This window comes from Balaenoptera musculus, chromosome 13 (genome assembly GCF_009873245.2).
Source record: "Balaenoptera musculus isolate JJ_BM4_2016_0621 chromosome 13, mBalMus1.pri.v3, whole genome shotgun sequence".
Lineage (NCBI taxonomy): Eukaryota > Metazoa > Chordata > Mammalia > Artiodactyla > Balaenopteridae > Balaenoptera > Balaenoptera musculus.
Genome location: NC_045797.1, coordinates 1,189,762 through 1,208,476, shown reverse-complemented (window position 1 = coordinate 1,208,476; position 18,715 = coordinate 1,189,762).

Sequence of the window (18,715 nt, the reverse complement as noted above, 5' to 3'; positions counted from 1 at the left end):
GATGGCAAGTTTGGGCAAAGGCGGAGAAGGGAAACTTCTGTGTGGAAGGGATAATTGAACGCTGAAGCCGAGTTTGGGAACAGGTGCGTCTCAGAGCAGCATTCACTGCAGTAGACTGCTTAGGAACTTTTCTTTTTTTTTAATTTTAAAGTCCAGACACAAGCTTTTGCTAGATAGAAACTTTTTCAAATGTGACAAGATCAGAAGTCCTGGAAAAATATCCAGTGGTTAAAATTGGTTCCCAGCTCAATGGCTTTAAAATGTTCATCGCTCTTCCCCATGACGCACTCTCCCTTCCTCCAGTAATGCAAACTGGATGCCCCCAGGTCACTTGTATTAGTTAATAGAGGCTAGACAGTTCTAATAAACAGACTCAAAATGCAAACGGCTCAAACACGATAGAATTTTATTTTCCCATTATCTAACCCCCATAGGCTGCTGACCCTGGTGGGCAGCTGTTTCTCTTCCAGGTATTCAGGTCACCCCCACATAGAGATCTCCCTCGACTGATGGGCTTATGTCACAATGAGCGCATCATAAGTTGAAAATATCCTAAGGCGAAATGCATTTAATACACCTGACCTACCAAACATCACAGCTTAGCCTCACTTACCTGCAACGTGCTTCAAGCACTAACCTTAGCCTACAGTTGGGCAAAATCAGCTAACACAAAGGCTATTTTATAATACAGTGTTGAGTATCTCATGCAATTTATTGACTACTGTACTGACAGTGAAAAGCAGAGTGGTAGCCTTGGTACACATCTGTCGTTCACCCTTGTGACTGCAGGGCTTCCCAGCATCACGAGAGAGGATTGTACCATGTATCACTAGTCTGGGAAAAGATCAAAATTCAAAATTCAAAGGACAGTTTCTACTAAATGCATATCGCTTTCACACCATTGTAAGGTTAAAAAATTGTAAAGTCAAAACACTGTAAGTTGGGGACATCCATCTGAAATGGCTATTGGTCCTCTGCATCCAGCTAGCAGAAGGGAAAGGAAAACATCAGGGGGGTCTTCTGATCTCTCCTAAGTGCCCCCAGAATGGATATTCTTTGATATCCTAGGCAAAAACAGGTGTCATCGTTCATGTCCTCCAGAGTATTTTTTTTAAATAAGACGCCCTTTTGTAGAGAAAATGTCATTACTTTCCAACATTTTCAGAAAAGAAAACCGAGTAACAACAATTTAAATTGACATATACACACTGCTATATTTAAAATAGATAACCAACAAGGACCTACTGGATAGCACAGGGAACTCTGCTCAATATTCTGTAACAATCTAATTGGGAAATGAATTTGAAAAAGAATAGATACATGTATATGTATAACTGAATCACTTTGTTGTACACCTGAAACTAACACAACATTGTTAATCAACTATACTCCAATATGAAATAAAAAGTTAGAAAATAAAATAAAATAAAATCTTCACATGGACACACACGTTTTCTTAATCAGTAAGCAAAGACCTATGGGTTATTTCATGCTTTCACAGTCATTCAAGCTAGGACAAGCCTGCTGTAGCATTTCTTTTATTTATGAAAGTAAAAAATTACTTTCATTTATACTCATGCACCTGCACACAGTTCCCTTATTTGTAATCTCTTCCATTAGTTGGGTACAGTTGTTACAACTGATGAATAACATTGATACATTATTAAACAAAGTCCAGAGTCTATACTAGGGTTCACTCTTTGTGTTGTATGTTCTATGGGTTTTGACAACTGCACAGTATCAGGTATCTGCCATTACAGGATCATACAGAATAACTTCACTGTGCTAAAAATACCCTGTGCTCTATCTATATACCTCTCCCACCCCCATTCCCCAAACCCTGGCAACCACTGAACATTTTACTGTTTCCATAGCTTTGTCCTTTCCAGAGTGTCATATAGTTGGAATCGTACACTACAGCTTTTTCAGACTGGCTTCTTTCACTAAGAAATTTGCATTTAAGTTTCTTTTGAGTCTTTTCCTGCCTTGATAGCTTCTTTTCATTGCTGAATTATATTCCATTATATGGATGTACCACGCTTTGTTCATCCATTTCCCTACTGAAGGGCATATCAGTTACCTTCAGTTTTGAACAATTATTAATAAAACCACAATAAACATTTAAGTGCAGGTGTTTTGTGTGGACAGAAGTTCTTGACTCATTTGAGTCAATAGCTGACTCGCATAGTAAGAGTGCCCTTCCTTTTGTAAGAAATCAGCAAACGGCCTTCCAAAGTCACTGCCCCACTTTGCATTCCCTGTGGCAACAAATAAGACTTCCTGTTGTTCCACATCTTCACCAGCCTTGGGTTGTCAGGGTTTTTTGGCTTCTAGCCATTCTAATAGACATGTACTGGCATCTCATTGTTTCAATTTGCAATTTTCTAAGGACATGTGAAGTTGAGCATCTTTTTGTATGTTCATTTGACATCTCTCTGTCTTCTCTGGTGAAGAATCTATTGAGATTTTTGCCCTTTTTTTAACTGGGTTGTTTGTTTTCTTAATGTTGAGTTTTAAGGGTTCTTTGCATATTTTGGATACAAGTCATTTACCAATATGTGTTTTCAAATATTTTCTCTTGGTCTGTGACTTGTCTCTTCATTCCCTTAACAGTGTTTTTCTCAGAGCAGAAGTTTTTAATTTTAATGAAATCCAACTTATCAACTTTTTCTTTCGTCGATCATGTTTTTGGTGTCATATCCAAAAAATCATCACCAAACCCAAGGCCACTGAGATTTTTTTCTATGCTATTTTCCAGAGGTTTTTATAGTTTTGCATTTTACATTTAGGTCTATCCATTTTCAGATCCTAGAGTATTTTGATATTGAAGTTTGTTTAGTATAGTGATTATCAACTGGTGTCAGGGTCCCTCAGGGGATATTTTGTGAAATTCTGGTTGTTATATCCATTGACATCTAGTAAGTAGAGGATAGGAATCCTGCTAAACATCCTGCAATGCACAGAGCAGCCTGTCACAAAAAAGGATTGTCTGACCCAAATATCAATAATCCCCAGTAGAGGAACCCAGGTCTAGCACATGTCACGTGGTATTGTTTTGTGTGAAAACTAAAATATAACTTATCAAAAAAATTGTGAGATACACTGAAAACCATGGTTGGTGAGAAATTTATAGCACAAAATGCATACATTTAAAAAAATAAAGTTCTAAAATCAATAATCTAAGCTTTTACTTTAGGAATTTATAGAAAAAAGGGAAATTTAAGCCTAAAGCATACAGAAGAAAGAAAACAATAAAAATAGAACAGAAATCAATGAAATTAGAAAACAGGAAAACCAGAGAGATAGGTAAAACCAAAGCTGTCTCTTTAAAAAAATTAATAAAATTGATAAACCTATAACAAGGCTAATCTCACCACAAAGGAGGGAAGGCACAATTGAATATCGGAAATGAATGTGGTTTCATCATTACTGACCCCATGAATGTTCAAGGATAATAAAGAAATACTATGGTACATGACTCTTTTTGAATTATGGTTTTCTCAGGGTATATGCCCAGTAGTGGGATTGCTGGGTCGTATGGTAGTTCTATTTTTAGTTTTTTAAGGAACCTCCATACTGTTCTCCATAGTGGCTATATTAATTTACATTCCCACCAACAGTGCAAGAGGGTTCCCTTTTCTCCACACCCTCTCCAGCATTTATTGTTTGTAGATTTTTTCATGACGGCCATCCTGACCGGTATGAGGTGACACCTCATTACACTACCAAATGAGAAGAGTCTGCAAAATTAAAGACAAAAGAAATTGTCCACAAGACCTGCACTCCAGTTGATAAAGTTGTATCCCTCAGGAGTAAGTTTAAGAATTCTGATACTGCTATACATGTACATTGGAATGAAAAAAAATTATGTAAATGATTGGTGGATGGTACGAGCCCCTTTTCTCACTGTTGGAGGGAGAGGTCACAGATAAGCAAGGGGGGAGCCTAGAATGACCCACATGGAAATGGACTAGAGTTTACTCTAATCACAAATAGTTATATAGAGAATTATTTATAAATACATGTACCAGGGGTTAGTATGTGCACATATATTTCCTTGCTCTGTCAGCTGAGATAGTTCATTGACAATGGCACCCCAGTATTAATGAGCACACACAGTGTCCCATCCTTGGTTTCTAACACCATTATCCAATAAAAGGAAACAGGGTTCCCTGGAGAAATGGCTGATTCCTGAACTGAGGTTAGAAATATTCCAGTGAGCTTCTAACAGTTTGAGGTTTCAAAAGGTAAGAAAGTGTTCAAAGAGAGAGAGAGAGAGAGAGAGAGAGAGAGAGAGGAGGAGAGGGGAGGGGAGGGGAGGGGAGGGGAGGGGAAGGGAGGGGAGGAAAGAAAAGGGAAGGGCAGGGACTGGAAACTTAGTTTCCCTTGGAGGCAGACAGACTTTTGTTACGGAGACTAGAATATGGGGGTTACTTTTAAACGGTTACTTTTCTCCTCCCCTTGTCACAAAGCACAGAGGCATTTTTCTCCTGTCTTCACCCTGCGAATCTGGTGGGTTTCCCTCCTCCCTGTGTCAAAGGCTAGAGTGGATTTGAGTTGGACGGTTTTTTTCCCAGTTTGGTTGGCCCTAGTGAAGGCCAGCTGGTTGGGATTTGTTGAAGTCGTTTCATTGGAGGTCAGGCCTTGTTAAGAAGAATGGAAAGCTCTTGTCACCTTTCCAAGTGACCACCCCACCCCTACTCCTCACCGAGAGCAGAGGGGGTTTGTCTTTAATCCTCATTGGAACCCCGTAGGGCTCTTGGTGATACAACACCCAGGTGTGCGGTGTCTTCCCCCAAGACTGGGTGGGCCCCCTGGGCTTTTTAACTCTCAGGTCTGTCCACAATGAGACTACAGCAATTCACCAGTTACGGCTTAAGTTTGCATACCCTGGTTCTGGCTGCAGCAGTGGGTTTCTGCTCCAGTAATTTACGATACGCTATCATCACCTGTCTCTCCCACGTTGGGGATGGTGGTCTGCCTTGTGTTCTCAATTCTGTGATGGATCTCAGAAGAGCTGATGATTTTCAGTTCATATTTTTTTTAAGGTTGTGAGAACAGGAATGACTTCCAAGCTCCTTACACATTGTGCCCAAAATGAATGATTTATTTCTCCCTTTCTTTTTTACCTGCATGTTGTTCATATAATATCAAGAAAATAAATATTTGAAAAGGCTGGTTAGAAATATATCATTGCTTACCCAGATTACTAATTCCTCAATATTACGAAAGCCTCAGAGGCTTATGTCATGTAAAAATATGTATCATTAATTTTTCATGGTTAAAATTCTCTGTTGACCTCTGTGAATATTTTCCTGGCATTAAACACTTACAGAAATAATCATATATGCCTTGGGTATTTAGTTAACTGCCCAGTACACAGTTTGGGGGCTTTAAAAATTTATATTCATGTTGCAAATCATCCCTCTTTTTTGGTTATGGGTCCCCAGACCTCTCGTGTCCCCTGATGCAGAAGTTTTGTTGTGGTCTTTCCTGTGCTTTGTGGTAAGGTGATATTACCTCACTATCCACAAAACAAAGCCTGGACATGTGCAAACTGAAACTACATCGGCTTTTTATTACCCTAAAAATTTTAAACTTACTCTCCAACTTATTGCTTACTACAATCCAGGGTTTTCTACTTTTTAAGCAACATAACTGCTTCTCAAGATTCTTTCTTCTAGTGAGTATCTATTTGGGTACTTGAATTCTCAAGGTGTTCTAAGATACATGTTTTCGAGGCTAAACATCATTTCATTCTTCCTGGAAACATACATAAATTCTCCAAGCTCCACTTTGCTATTGAGGTCTCAAGTAAGAAGGTGAAAGCCTCCCAGCTGAGATATCATTATGGCTTTTTGTCCTCTTTCCAAATGTGGTTATAGGGTAGAGCTAAAACCACCTTGTTGTATAGTAACCGCAGACTTTGTGCCACTCAAACATATAAAATGTACTTGTGCTATTATTAAAAACGCAGATTAGTTAGTAAGAAGGAAGTCTTTTCGGAAATCACTGAAGCTGACAGTTGTTCTCAGTTTGCAGCCTCATGTTTCCACATCAGCTAGAGCGAACAGGTAACAGACCAGAGAGGAGAATACAATAGCTACGCGAAACCAACCTCCTCAGCCCAAACCACATGGCCTCTGTCGAGAAACACTTGCTCCAGAGCCTTTGCAAAAGGACCGCTCTTCTCAACTCCCAAAGAAGGGAGTAAGTCCAGCAGGTCTTGAGAACCAGCAAGGGGAGTTAGTCGCGAAGCTTCCTGGGCCCTGGGAATCTGGCCAGTTCCCAGGGATCAGCGAACATTCTGAGACTTATGATTAGAAATACGAGCATTTAACTTAATAGCCAGAGCTGCACATTTGCACGTAAGCTGGTGATTATCAGCTTGCGGCTTGGCGAAAAAGCAGGATTCCTTGGGGCGACACTTTGAAGTCTCACTCGTGGTGTGGACACACCGCCTGGGACCTTCCCAATTGGGATTCCAGGTTGCTGTTCCAGGGACTTCTCAGCATTGCTTGGATCTGGATGAAGTTCTCCTAAATTGGTGAGGTATGCGCTATCTCTTTATATGTTGCTTGTTCTCTCAATCTGGTGATGAATTTTCTCTCAAACTTGTAGCATACGTGGCAGGGCAAGTGCTCCCAAATTGATGATTTATGTGTATATATATATATGTAGCTTGTCCTTATACTGTAACCTACTACTAATATAATAAATTTCCTTACTCTTTGCAAGAAAAAAAAAAAAAGGACCGCTCTTCTTGGTGCTTCCACCTATGGCTTTTCAACAAAGAACATAGGCCTTTAGGGAGGGGGAAGGGCACATGTAAGCAGCCTTGTGGTTCATTCGTTTATGCATTCATCACTCCTCTGAGTCTTGCTATACCCCAGGCTGTTTTATACAGCGACGGATAGATAGCAAATACCATGTTTGCCGAGGAGCAGCTCAGAGACTGGCATATGCACAAAAGCAAACACTTAGGAGAAAGGGGCTATCATGGAGGTGAACCCAAGGGGCTATGGGAGAATGCAGTGGAAGCACCTGACCTCGCCATTAGTGAGGGGAAAAACAGTCTTCACCTAAGAGACAGCATCTCAAACGACTGATGATGTCATATCCAGATGACGAAGAGGATGGCATTTCAGGCAAAGGGAGACACATGAGCAAAGGCTGGAAGATTACACATAGTTTGGGATGGCTTGAGCATGATCGGGGTACAGGGAAGTGTGTGTATGTAAGATAAAAGACATTTGAACATACTTATATATGTATGTGGGAAGTAGCAAAGGACAGGGGTCAGCAAAGAGGGAAGAATCCACTGGAACGGATGAAGGCTCTTAGCAAACTGGGAGCAGATGTATTTAACATAGGCTTAAAGTTAAGGCAGTGAACAGATGTACAAGGATTTTGTCAGCTTCCACTAAGAAATATTTTGCTGGGTTTTCAGCTAGTGATAAAAACAAAGATCTTCAGTCAAATAAGATTAGTAGAAAAGTAAAATTTTATCATGCACAGCGTTAAATATCTGCAGAGTAATGGACCACATGGTACATCTGTGGCAAATCCAATGGATAGTTTAGTGCCTTCAACCATCAGTGCCTTGAATTCTAGCATCAAAGAAAGTAGGCTGTGTACATTATATAGGGTTGATGGTTGGCAAGGAACAAACAGTAGGAAACTGTGGAAAAGTGATGAGAAAATCAACAATGTTACTCTGGCAATGAGTACAGGGCTCATCTACAATCCAGAGGAGGAGGAGGAGAGGAAAATGAAATCTGGACAGGGGTTACCTGGCTGGGGTACACGGAACTGAAATGGGGAAGACTGAGACACAGACGTGCAGAGTAGGAAAGTGAAAAGATGAAGTCAGAGAAGAGATTGTGGAAATTCAGAATGGGAATATGGAGTAGTTCCAAAAGACTCCAAAGGTGATGACATTTAAGGTGCTTTCCCAAAGGAGTTTCCCCCAAATTACTAACAACTTGACAACTTGATGTCAGAGAAAATATGACGATGCTAAGGCACTAAATGCAAAAAAAAAAGGCTAACAAAGCCTTCACACTTTGTTCTCAACATGCAGATTCCTGGTTCTCCAGTTAAAATAGTTCCTCTCCACAAGGTCTTCTATGCCCTTCACAAACGCTGGCCTCCTGAGTCTTCAAAACACAGATCAAAACAAAAAAAATGTCCATCGACAGAGGAATGAATAAAGAAGATGTGGTACATATATACAATGGAATATTACTCAGCCATAAAAAAGAACAAAATAATACCATTTGCAGCAACACAGATGGACCTGGAGATGATCATACTAAGTGAAGTAAGTCAGACAGAGAAAGACAAATATCATATGATATCACTCATATGTGGAATCTAATTTTTAAAATATGATACAAATGAACTTATTTACAAAACAGAAACACATTCACAGATTTCAAAAACAAACGTATGGTTACCAAAGGGGAAACACCAGGGGAGGGATAAATTAGGAGCTTGGGATTAACATACACACACTACTATATATAAAATCGATAGCCAACAAGGACCTACTATACAGCACAGGGAACTCTACTCAGTATTCTGTAATAAATATGGGTAAAGATTATGAAGAAGAATGAATATATATATATATATATATGTATAACTGAATCACTTTTCTGTACACCTGAAAGTAACACAATATTGTAAATCAACTCTACTCCAATAAATTCTTTTTAAAAAGAGTACAATACTAGTGTGTGCCTGCCTGTTTTGTCTCCTATCAATGTGATGTTCAAACTCTCTCCCCTTAATACTCAGCCTCTAACCTGCTTTAACACCAGAAGTAAATGTTATCTCTACCTAGAAATCTTTCCTAAACCCACAGTTCCACCCCAGCTGAATTATTCCCATCTCCTCTTGCTACTTGGCACCCTATGCATACCTCTAGCAGCCTGTGTGCCACATAACACTCATTTATGACCACGTTTCCGTGCAAGGGTCTCTCCCACAGAATGCAAGGACCTTGAGAAAGTGAGCAAAATCTTACCTTTGTATCCCTAGTACATGGCACTTACTTGGTAAATATTTGCTGAACTGAACTAGATGATATACCCCAATGCTCTTTTACATTTGTGGGTTTCCATCTTTTCCCCTAAAAATAATAATAATGATAGCTAATGTGTGTTGACCAATTACATGCCAAACACACTATATTCAGTGTATCACTTAATGCAGTAATCCTGTAAGTTACACATCATTATTCCCACATTATTGATGAAGAAAACAAGTTGTTTATATCATATTTATAGCATTAAATTCCTTGTATGTAATCACAGGGGTTGCTACTCTAGAGACATTTGTGTGTATTCACTGCCCATGGGTCTATTATCTGAGGGGGACCACTCATCACCAGTAACCATAGCTCCCAAGAAGACAGTGACTGTTTCCTGGGGAGGGGAGGGGTGAGATGTACCCTCAAGGAAATACATAAACATTTCAGTAAAAGGATGTGGAATTTAGTAAATGCCATCCAGATGGTTTTGAAAGCTCTTGACCGTGGGGGTGAAGTCTTGCCCACCTCCTCACTGAGAATCACTGCTCATGTTTAGACTCGTATCACCAATGCTGTAAATATGAAGGGTAGAAAAAGCCTAGCCCATTACGTGAATTTCAAGAGGAACTTTGGTGATTGGTGTTGGTAGAACAGAAGCCTTAGCTCTCTGACTGGAAAATGTGTCACCCTCTCTTCCTATTTCCTGAGTTGGGGAACATTAGAAAATGGGCCTGAGAAGCCACTGTTTGGTGGATTTACCCCCTGAAGAAGGAGGTGGGTGGATGTAGGTAAGGCTGGGCCCACAGATACAAAGGCAGACATGTGCATCGCACACAGAACTCATAACTGCCACTTTCCATTCTGAAGGGCAGAATAAGGAAGGTAAGATGGAGACCCCAACTCTCAACCTTAAGTCACTAGGCCATCACTCAACAGAGAAGACCACGCAACAGTCCTGGTGTGTTGCTGCTTCCTTTTCTGTGAAGGCTTTCCAGTGAAGCTCTAAAATGGCACTGATGATAAGAAAAGATTCATTGAAGAAAACAAAATCCATTTGAGAAAAACAATTCCAGATTTCTAAGTGAAGTAGAGTCAAAGTGCCATATTGAACACCGTTTGCCCCTCTTCCCCTAAAATACTAATAAGTGTTGATAAAGGACACACACACACACACACACACACACATGACAAACAATAGTCAAGCACTGAAAATGTTCACATCTCTGTCTTGGAAACATGACGGAATAGATGTCTCCCATGTTCAAAGAGCTAACACTTGACTTGAACTCCCCACCCGTGACTTCCAAGGTCTAGAGAAGCTTTCACAGCTAACTCATCCTTCCTTCTGCCCCACAAAACCCATCACAGGCACAGTGTTTATTTTTTGCCGTCACAGCACTATCTTCTCCAATTAAGAAATAGGTGCTGTTTTTATTATCTTTTTTCAGGCTCTTTGTGCATGAGAGCTTGATTATGCTAATCAACGTTCCTGAACTTCCAGACAAGCAAGTGCCCTCCATTAAAATGTACGAGTGCTGCAGACAACTGAATGGGGTTAACCTGGCATGTTGTTTTGCTGTGTGTGTGCGTGTGTGTGTGTGTGCACGCAGGCACACAGGGGAAGCCAGGAGCTCTGCGGTCAGGGCAGAAAGAGAAAACTTCTACTTTAACATGACTTCCCCATCTTGAACATCTTGCTCCTGGATGTCCCTGCTGTAGCTTCCTCAGATTGTTTCACTTTTCCTGCCCCTTGTTTTCGTTTCTCTTACCTCCTGCCCTCCCTGGCTCTTTCAGGAAACCCCGACGAACACACGGGCATAAGTGACCACAGCATAAAAACGTCAGGTGATTACTTGGTGCTGAACAAACAGCTGCCTGATGCAGAAGCAGACACCTTCACCGAGTGTGTCTGTTCTGTTCTAGCCTCGGGCAAATCCGTCTCGCTCGCTCTTTTTATTTCATGCATATTGCTTCTAGGTCTGTTTTGTGGAGACATCCGCTGCATCTCCCCACGGAGCAGACAAGGGCAAGCGGATGTGCAATTTCACTAGTCCAGCAGCACAGCGCGATGCAGTCAGTGAAAACACATACCCTGCCTTGGAGGTCTGGGCTTTCTCCAGGCAGCGTGCCCTAATTTGCCCTAATGTCCTGTCTTCTGAGCATGCCCAGTGACCGGCACACGATGGGGTCCCAGGGGCCGGGTGGGGGGCTCCGGCTGAGCTAGCAGAAGCAGAGCCCCTTCGAACCCCTCATTAAGAAACATGACATGCAGCATTGACCTCGTGAGGATGGAGGCGATGGAACTGATGCAGCATCAGAGAGCATTTGCCCTCGGCTCCAGCATTTAGCCCATTAGAAAGTCGCTGTTTTCCCTTTTTCTGATCCAATGTTCCTTTCAAAAGCCCCTCTGACACCGGTCCGTGAGAGCAGCTGTGATTGTCTAAGTAACAGGTCCCAGAGACTTTGGTCCTCCTGGTGGCCCTGGGAAGCTCTGGGACACGGCAATAGTGTCCGGAGGAGACACTCAGCTGCCCTGTGAGACCCGGTTCCTCCTCCTGCCATAGTCAACCTTCACGTGAGGTGCCCACTCTTGTCTCAGCGAATAGAAACTCAGAGGTGCCGGTGGAGATAGCAGTTGAGCCACGTGGGACTTGAGTGTATCCATCTCTCCAAATACTCCTCACTAATTAACTAGCCCGGAGCCAGTCCTGTGGTAACAAAGTCTGATGAACTGCCAGGAAGACAAGAACCGGGCTTCTGGTCTTAATTTTCTCCTCTGGAAACATTTGCAGTGACGTTATCTTACTGAGGAGTTATTCTAGTACATATAAGGATATTTTCTCCATCCCAAATGTATAAATTAGCTCCAGATTTCAGGTTGAATAGGCTTTTCTTGATATGGTAGAATTGACAGGGTCTGTGACCTATATCTGGCAACTTGCAAAGCAGGCAGACATCCTACTCCCTGTGAAAACGGGCTGTAAATTCTCTGTTTTCGTTTTACATAGTGATTTTCCCTTACATCATCATGCTTAAGTCCAGGCCCTGGAATCGTGGCGCCTCTCGCAGCTCCGTGGGCGGAGCCGGAGCGCGAGGGAGGGGGCGTGGTCCAGGCGCCGTGGTGCGCATGCGCAGAGGGCCCCTGCGCCTGTTCACTGCTGCCCCAGTCGGCTAGACGGCAACTGTTTACACCTCGGTCTTATACTCTCTTATTGTTCTTGGTTCTTCCACCAAACTGCTCTTTCCTGAGAATTTTCCTGCCTTGTTTTATTCTAGAGCCCCAGCATGTGGACACTTCCTGTCACACAATAAGCACTTAATTATTGCTTGATAGATAAATACTTAATAAAAATCAAGCCTGAATTTACAGAACCACTAAGCCAGCTGGGAACAGTCCTAACGTAGCCAGCATCTGACTGATGAGGAAATGCAGTGGCTTGCCTAATAACTACGTTTCTGGAGCAGCAAAAACTTTCCTGTCCGTCTCCCGTCCATCGAAACCCAGTCAACTGGCTTTGCTGTCACGAACATCCAGAATCTGACAATGTCTCGTCATACCCTCCACTATCACCCAGCTCTGGGCCATTACCCTTTCTTACATGAATTATTGTAATAGATCTTCTCTGTTCCCACCTTAGATCTCTTACAACCATAAGCCTCAAAACACCCTTTAGAAGTCGTCACATTAAATTAATCCTCTGCTCAAAGCCCCCAAATTCCTCCCCAGCTCCTTCAGAGTAAGAGGTAAGATCCTTACAATGACCTGAATGATCTGGCCCCTCCTCCGCCTCTCTGTCCCCTCTGCTGCCATGTCCCTCCTTCGTTCTGCTCAGCTGTGCTGGCCTCTGCTTTTACTCAGATACACCAAGCATCCTCCTGCCTCAGGACCTTTGCACTGTTTTTATCTTCTGCCTGGACATTCTGCCCAAGATACTGGAATAATCTACTCCATCGCTTCCTCCTGATCTTACTCAAATATCCCCATCCCGTAGGTCTTCCCTTTCAACCTTTGAAAATCTCACACACCGGGGCTGCCACTAAAGTGAAGGGCCCCTGGCAACCTCTTTTGATGGGGTTCCTGGACACGGAGACAACTGGGCTCACCCAAAGTTGGCGTGTCAGCACCATTTTAACAGCTCAATATCATGCAATCCCGTGAAATAAACGTTGCCTGACCAGTGACAATAATCTGTTTACCAGGCCACCTCCTAGAATCAGAAGCTGGATACAAGGTCCTGAGATGACCCCGTAAGTGTAGTCCCAGAGGGCATCTGGCTCACCCCATGCAAGAGACAGACGGTCTCCCAAGGGGGAGAAATGGGGACAAGGTCTCTTTTCAAATTTGAAATGCCTTAGCCCAGTGGCACTGCCAGCCATAGCTTGTCCCAGACACTTCAGTGACTTAGACATTTTAATGAAGGTGCTCTAAAATACAGGCACTACACTTGCCCAGTTCTAAAGGTGGTGTTCTCTTTCTCTCTCTCTCTCTCACACACACACACACACACCACGCATACCCCACACTCACACACATATACTCCACACAACATACCACACACACGCTCATGCACACCACACTACATGCCACACACTACACACACACCACCACCCCACACACACATGCACACATTGCACACGATTCCCTCACAAACAGGTGCACACCACACACTATGTGTGCAGATATCCAAACCACCTCCACATATGCACATGCACACAGCACACGCTACACGTCACACACACATACACACCCCACGTGCTTTTCATCTACAGTGATAGACCCTGAACACAGGCGTGTGGTTGTATTTTTTCTGATGTCCTTCTGTTCTACTCATTGGTCGGTATCCTCTGCAGTCTGATTTCGGAGAATCCATGGCCTGAGCTGTAACTGAGCCTCACAGTGGAGAATCCAGGCCTTTGCCGTCCCATTGAACATGTGCTTTTAGCTAGGCCTGTCTCTCAGCACCTGTGCCCACAGATCTTGGCCCTTGCTTGGGTCTCAGTTCATCCCCAGCCTCACGCCACCTGCCATGAATACTCAACCTTGATGCAATAAAAACTCTGAACCATTTCAATGCCAAACTCTTTCCTTGAAGCTGGTTAGCTCTTTCTCCCAAATTCTGTTACATTTAATGATGACCCACAGCTAAAAATACAGCTAAATTGACATCTATTACTACCCTTCAAAGGAACTCTAATTAAACCAAAATATATTTTGGCTATGTGGATAAAATTTAAGTAAGTGAGGTTTTATGTGTCATGTCTTCTTGAAGAAGTATGTTCCCCTTAATTCTAGAGATTTCTGAGACAGAAGCGTATGCTGTACGGTGAAATGCCGGAAATGGGACTGATTAGCAGAGAAATCAATGCACACAAGTGCACCTAAGATTCGTGTGTCCTTATGTCTTCAGCTATTATAAAGAAACACTATCCCAGGGGAAAAATAATTCAAGAAAGAACTGGATATATGGAACTGTTATTCCGTGGCAGAAAGTTAATAGACAGGCAGACAGGTGTCTGTCGGCTGTGACAAACGGTGTGAAAGTACTGTGAATTTTTAAGAGTGTTCTTTTTTTTTTATTTTACCAGTCAGAAATTTGTTCTGGAGGGGGAATGGAGGATAGGATATCCCTCACTATCACAGGAAAAATGGACATGAAGGCAGCATCGCGAGTTTCATCTGGCAGTCATAGGAGACTGCACAAGCTTAATGCATTATTCACTAGGAAGTTATGAAATCACAGAGGGAACAGATATGTAAATTCATAGTACAAGATAGTCAGCTTCTTAAATGAAAGCAGATGGAAGACTTTTCGGTTACATTAAAAACTCGTGGTGCCAAAATGCAAACCAAGAGAAGATTCTGCGGGAACTTGGCTTGGGAGTGTTTTAGTTTTAATAGTATAATTTAAGACAATATTTGTATGTCACGGGGACAAGAGGGGCCATAGAAAGACCAGGCGCTAAGCAGAAAGGGAAGCCTGGGTGTCCTTCAGCAATTTCTTTAGACTCTCTAAGCTTCAATCTCCTCCTTTGTAAACTAAGAAAGTGTGACCTGCTTTGTAAAATGAGACCCATTGTGAAGGCTTTGGTACATTTAGGAACACAGTGATTGACACGAAGTGGGCACTCAAATAAATGTTAGCTGGTTTTCCTGTCTTCTTGGAAAATTTCGGTCAGTGAAACACTCTGAGGGTGTCATTGCAAATGTCAACCTGGGCCTGGGATCTTGTAGGCAGGCTGCCTAGACTCCAATTTACCAGAGGCTGTTGTCGGGAAGGAAAAACTTTTCCTCCACACTCTTGGGTTATTGCTTGGGAGCCTGCAAATTAAACTAAGAAAAGAAATTAACAGGAGAAAAGGCACACAGTTATTAATATTTACATGCCTGGGAGTTCACAGAAAAGAAGTGAAACTCAAAGAAGTGGCTATACTTATATACCATTTTGACAAAAAAAAAAGGGGGGGGGATTGGGCTTTAAGGGATGATAAATCATATGGAAGTGACTAGGAAATATATGGAGAACTGATGAAGTATACAAATTATTTTAGTAAGATCTGTTTATATAAACAAGCATCTTCATCAAGGGAAGTTTATGCCCTGCATTGGGCAGATGAGGGCGGGCAGAGAACTCTTCCTGCATCTGATGATTCTCAGTTATCTTCAGCTCAAAATAATCTTCACGCCAAAGTGGTGGCATATTTTGGGATGGCACATTCTGATTCCCTTCATGTTCAACAGTTAAGTTTTATATATATAAGTTATATATATACATGTTATATATATACATATATATATAACAGTTGAGATATATATATGTATATCACTCTGAATAATAGATATATATCCAGGAAGAACTTTGTTTTGAAGCTGTATCCTAAGACATTTCCAGGTTTCTGATTTCTGGGAGGCATCTCTCAATTGTTTTCAAACACAATTCAAAGGAGGCTCTTAGAAGATCAGTTGCTCAGAATTTTTGTCCAACCTAATAGAAGTTAAATGAATTTCCAGGTCAGCTGTTCTTAAAGCAAAACTCATGTGTACGTCTCTGGGACCTGCTGTGCATTTATTCATTGTCTTCATCATTAAGATATTCTGGGGTGGTCCAGGACCAGACTAGACCTCCGGGAGTAATGAATAGTAATACTGTGGTAAAGAGTATAGTCCTCTATATAAATATGGAAAGAATTCTTGCTGTTTTGGAGTTTGGTTAACCCTTTCAGAACAGATTGGTTCCAGTTATTTTACCAAGAGGTAATTTGCTATATAAATTTTAAGTGTTTACAAAATTATAAACAGCAAGAAATTGCAACTCAGAAATTCTGGGATTCTGAGTTCATCAGGGTTACAGAAGGAGACCACACAGTGTGTCTCCACTTGAGGCTTGAGGTTTTTAGCAACACGCGTGCCTGGTTGGATTCTGCAGCCTCCAGATGCAGGGACAGATATGAGTGCCTCGGACAGATGTTGGCTTGTGAGCTCCACTGCACCTCTGCTCCTGCAATCCTTCAGTTTGTGCTGATTTTCATTTCTTGCCCAGAGCATCTCAAAAACTATAACTGCATTCATTATTGTGGGTGATGCACATGAGTTTCAAAAAGGTGCTTATAACTTTGTTTAATTTCTTAATAAACAAAACCGATGGCACCATGCCTAAGACAAGCTCAGTCAGTAATTAAACCTCTATCTCATGTCCACGTCCACTATGGAATTGCTTTGCTATTATTCATACCTTTTTAAAAAGCTGCAAATAAGAGACCCTTGCCCCTGTCCAGAACTCCTTTGATTTGCAAACGCAGTTACAGACTGTAGTCTGTAAAAGATGATTCACTCTCCTCTCTCCACACACACTCAAAACAGTACTCACCCCTCGTCAGGTTCTGAGAGGCGGGGTTACTGTTACCTGCAGGTCATTCCTTGTTGTCTTGGAAATGTGTTTTCTCTGACTTAGTGTTCCCACTGGGCAATGAATGACCTTAATCTCTGATGGAAAAGGCACAGCAGGTATCACTCATGTGATTGACTATTTCTGAATATATAATATAAATCCAGTATCTACTACAGAAGAGAAGAGATTGCTAGACAGACAGAAAGCTTCGGGTAGCAAAGCTTCAGACGTCTGATAACAATCCTCTAATATCTTCACATCCCCTTAAAATTTAGACCAAAATATTTGTAAAATTTATTTCGATTATCTCAGTCAGTTATAGACGGAATTGTGTCCTCACAAAATTCATGTGTTGAAGCCCTAATCTTTGAACATTGGGCTCTGACAGAGGTAATTAAAATTAAATGAAGTCATAAGGATGGGGCCCTAATCTCATAAGATAGCTGTCCTCATAAGAAAAGGACACAGAGAAAAGGCCACAGCAAAAGGCAATCATTGCAGGCCAAAGAGGGAGGCCTCAGGAGAAACCAACCCTGCTGGCACCTTGATCTTGGACCTCCACTCTCCAGAACTGCGAGAAAATAAATTTCTGTTGTTTAAGCTGCCCAGTCTGTGATATTGTGTTATGGAAACCCTAGCAAAATAATACGTAGTCCATGTAGGCTTTTAATTGATTGTTTTAAATTCTCAGGTTTGATTAAAACAACAAAAAAACCCCTCTAACTTATAAAGACATTTTAAAAAACCCAAACCTTTAGCCAGTGAATAATATTTTTAATTCTTAATGATTAATAATTCCAGATTAGTAATAACACCATGATGAGAAAATAGAGTTTCATGTTCATTTATTACTTTGCTCTTAATACCAACAGGCTTACAATGTAAAATTCATGTTCAACTTTCATTCATCTGTGTGCCAGTGGAAAATGGCAATGGTAACTGTACACAACAGTATGTTTATCTCTCATAATACCATCCTGTCCTCAACTGTCATCTCTGGATGGCTTTTCAGTGAGCTGACAATGCTCTATACAACTTCAAGATTAAGTTAAATGTTATAAATAAACAGAAAAAATGACTTAATAATAGTCATCCATCGATAGCAATACCTAGTGAATGTGGAAAGCAATAAATTCCACCAAAGAGATAAGCCTATGATCACAGAAAACAACTGCCAAAAATCAGTACATTGAGGTGAAGAGAGACCCAGACTTACTGTGTAGCCCCATTAAAATGTAAATATTATACTGAATAGACTTTCCATTTATCTACCCACTTCCCTTAGGTTTGGAACAGAGAAATAAAATCTCTGCTAGCCTTGGTTAGGTTTAAGGAGAGAGGCAGAAGACAAAGCTAGGGGTTTTCACAGGGAGAGGGTTCATATCAGAGACCTCCTCTTACAACTGAGATCCCTGAAAGGCTCTTTGTCCTGCCGGTAGAGAGAGAGAAATATACTCTACTTCCAGAATAAGATTATAAAAGATGTTCCTTTCCTGAGCTCCACTCTGGATAGAGGAGAGGAAGAGAGAGAGAGAAAAATGCCCTCTCTGGCAATTCCTGACAATAAGCTCGGCCTCATACGCTATAAGGCTGGAATAAATACTGCCTACGAGGCTCTAAATAACTCTAGCCACAAATTTAAGTTAAGTTAGGTTTGCAGTACCTATAGGTGGCTAAGTGGCTGACAGAAACGAACCATTTCTGAGAAGACACTCCCTGAACCTGGGTCCAAAATAATTCCCACAAACGGCACATGTAAGAAAATCAGTGTACGGAAAAAAATCACAAAACA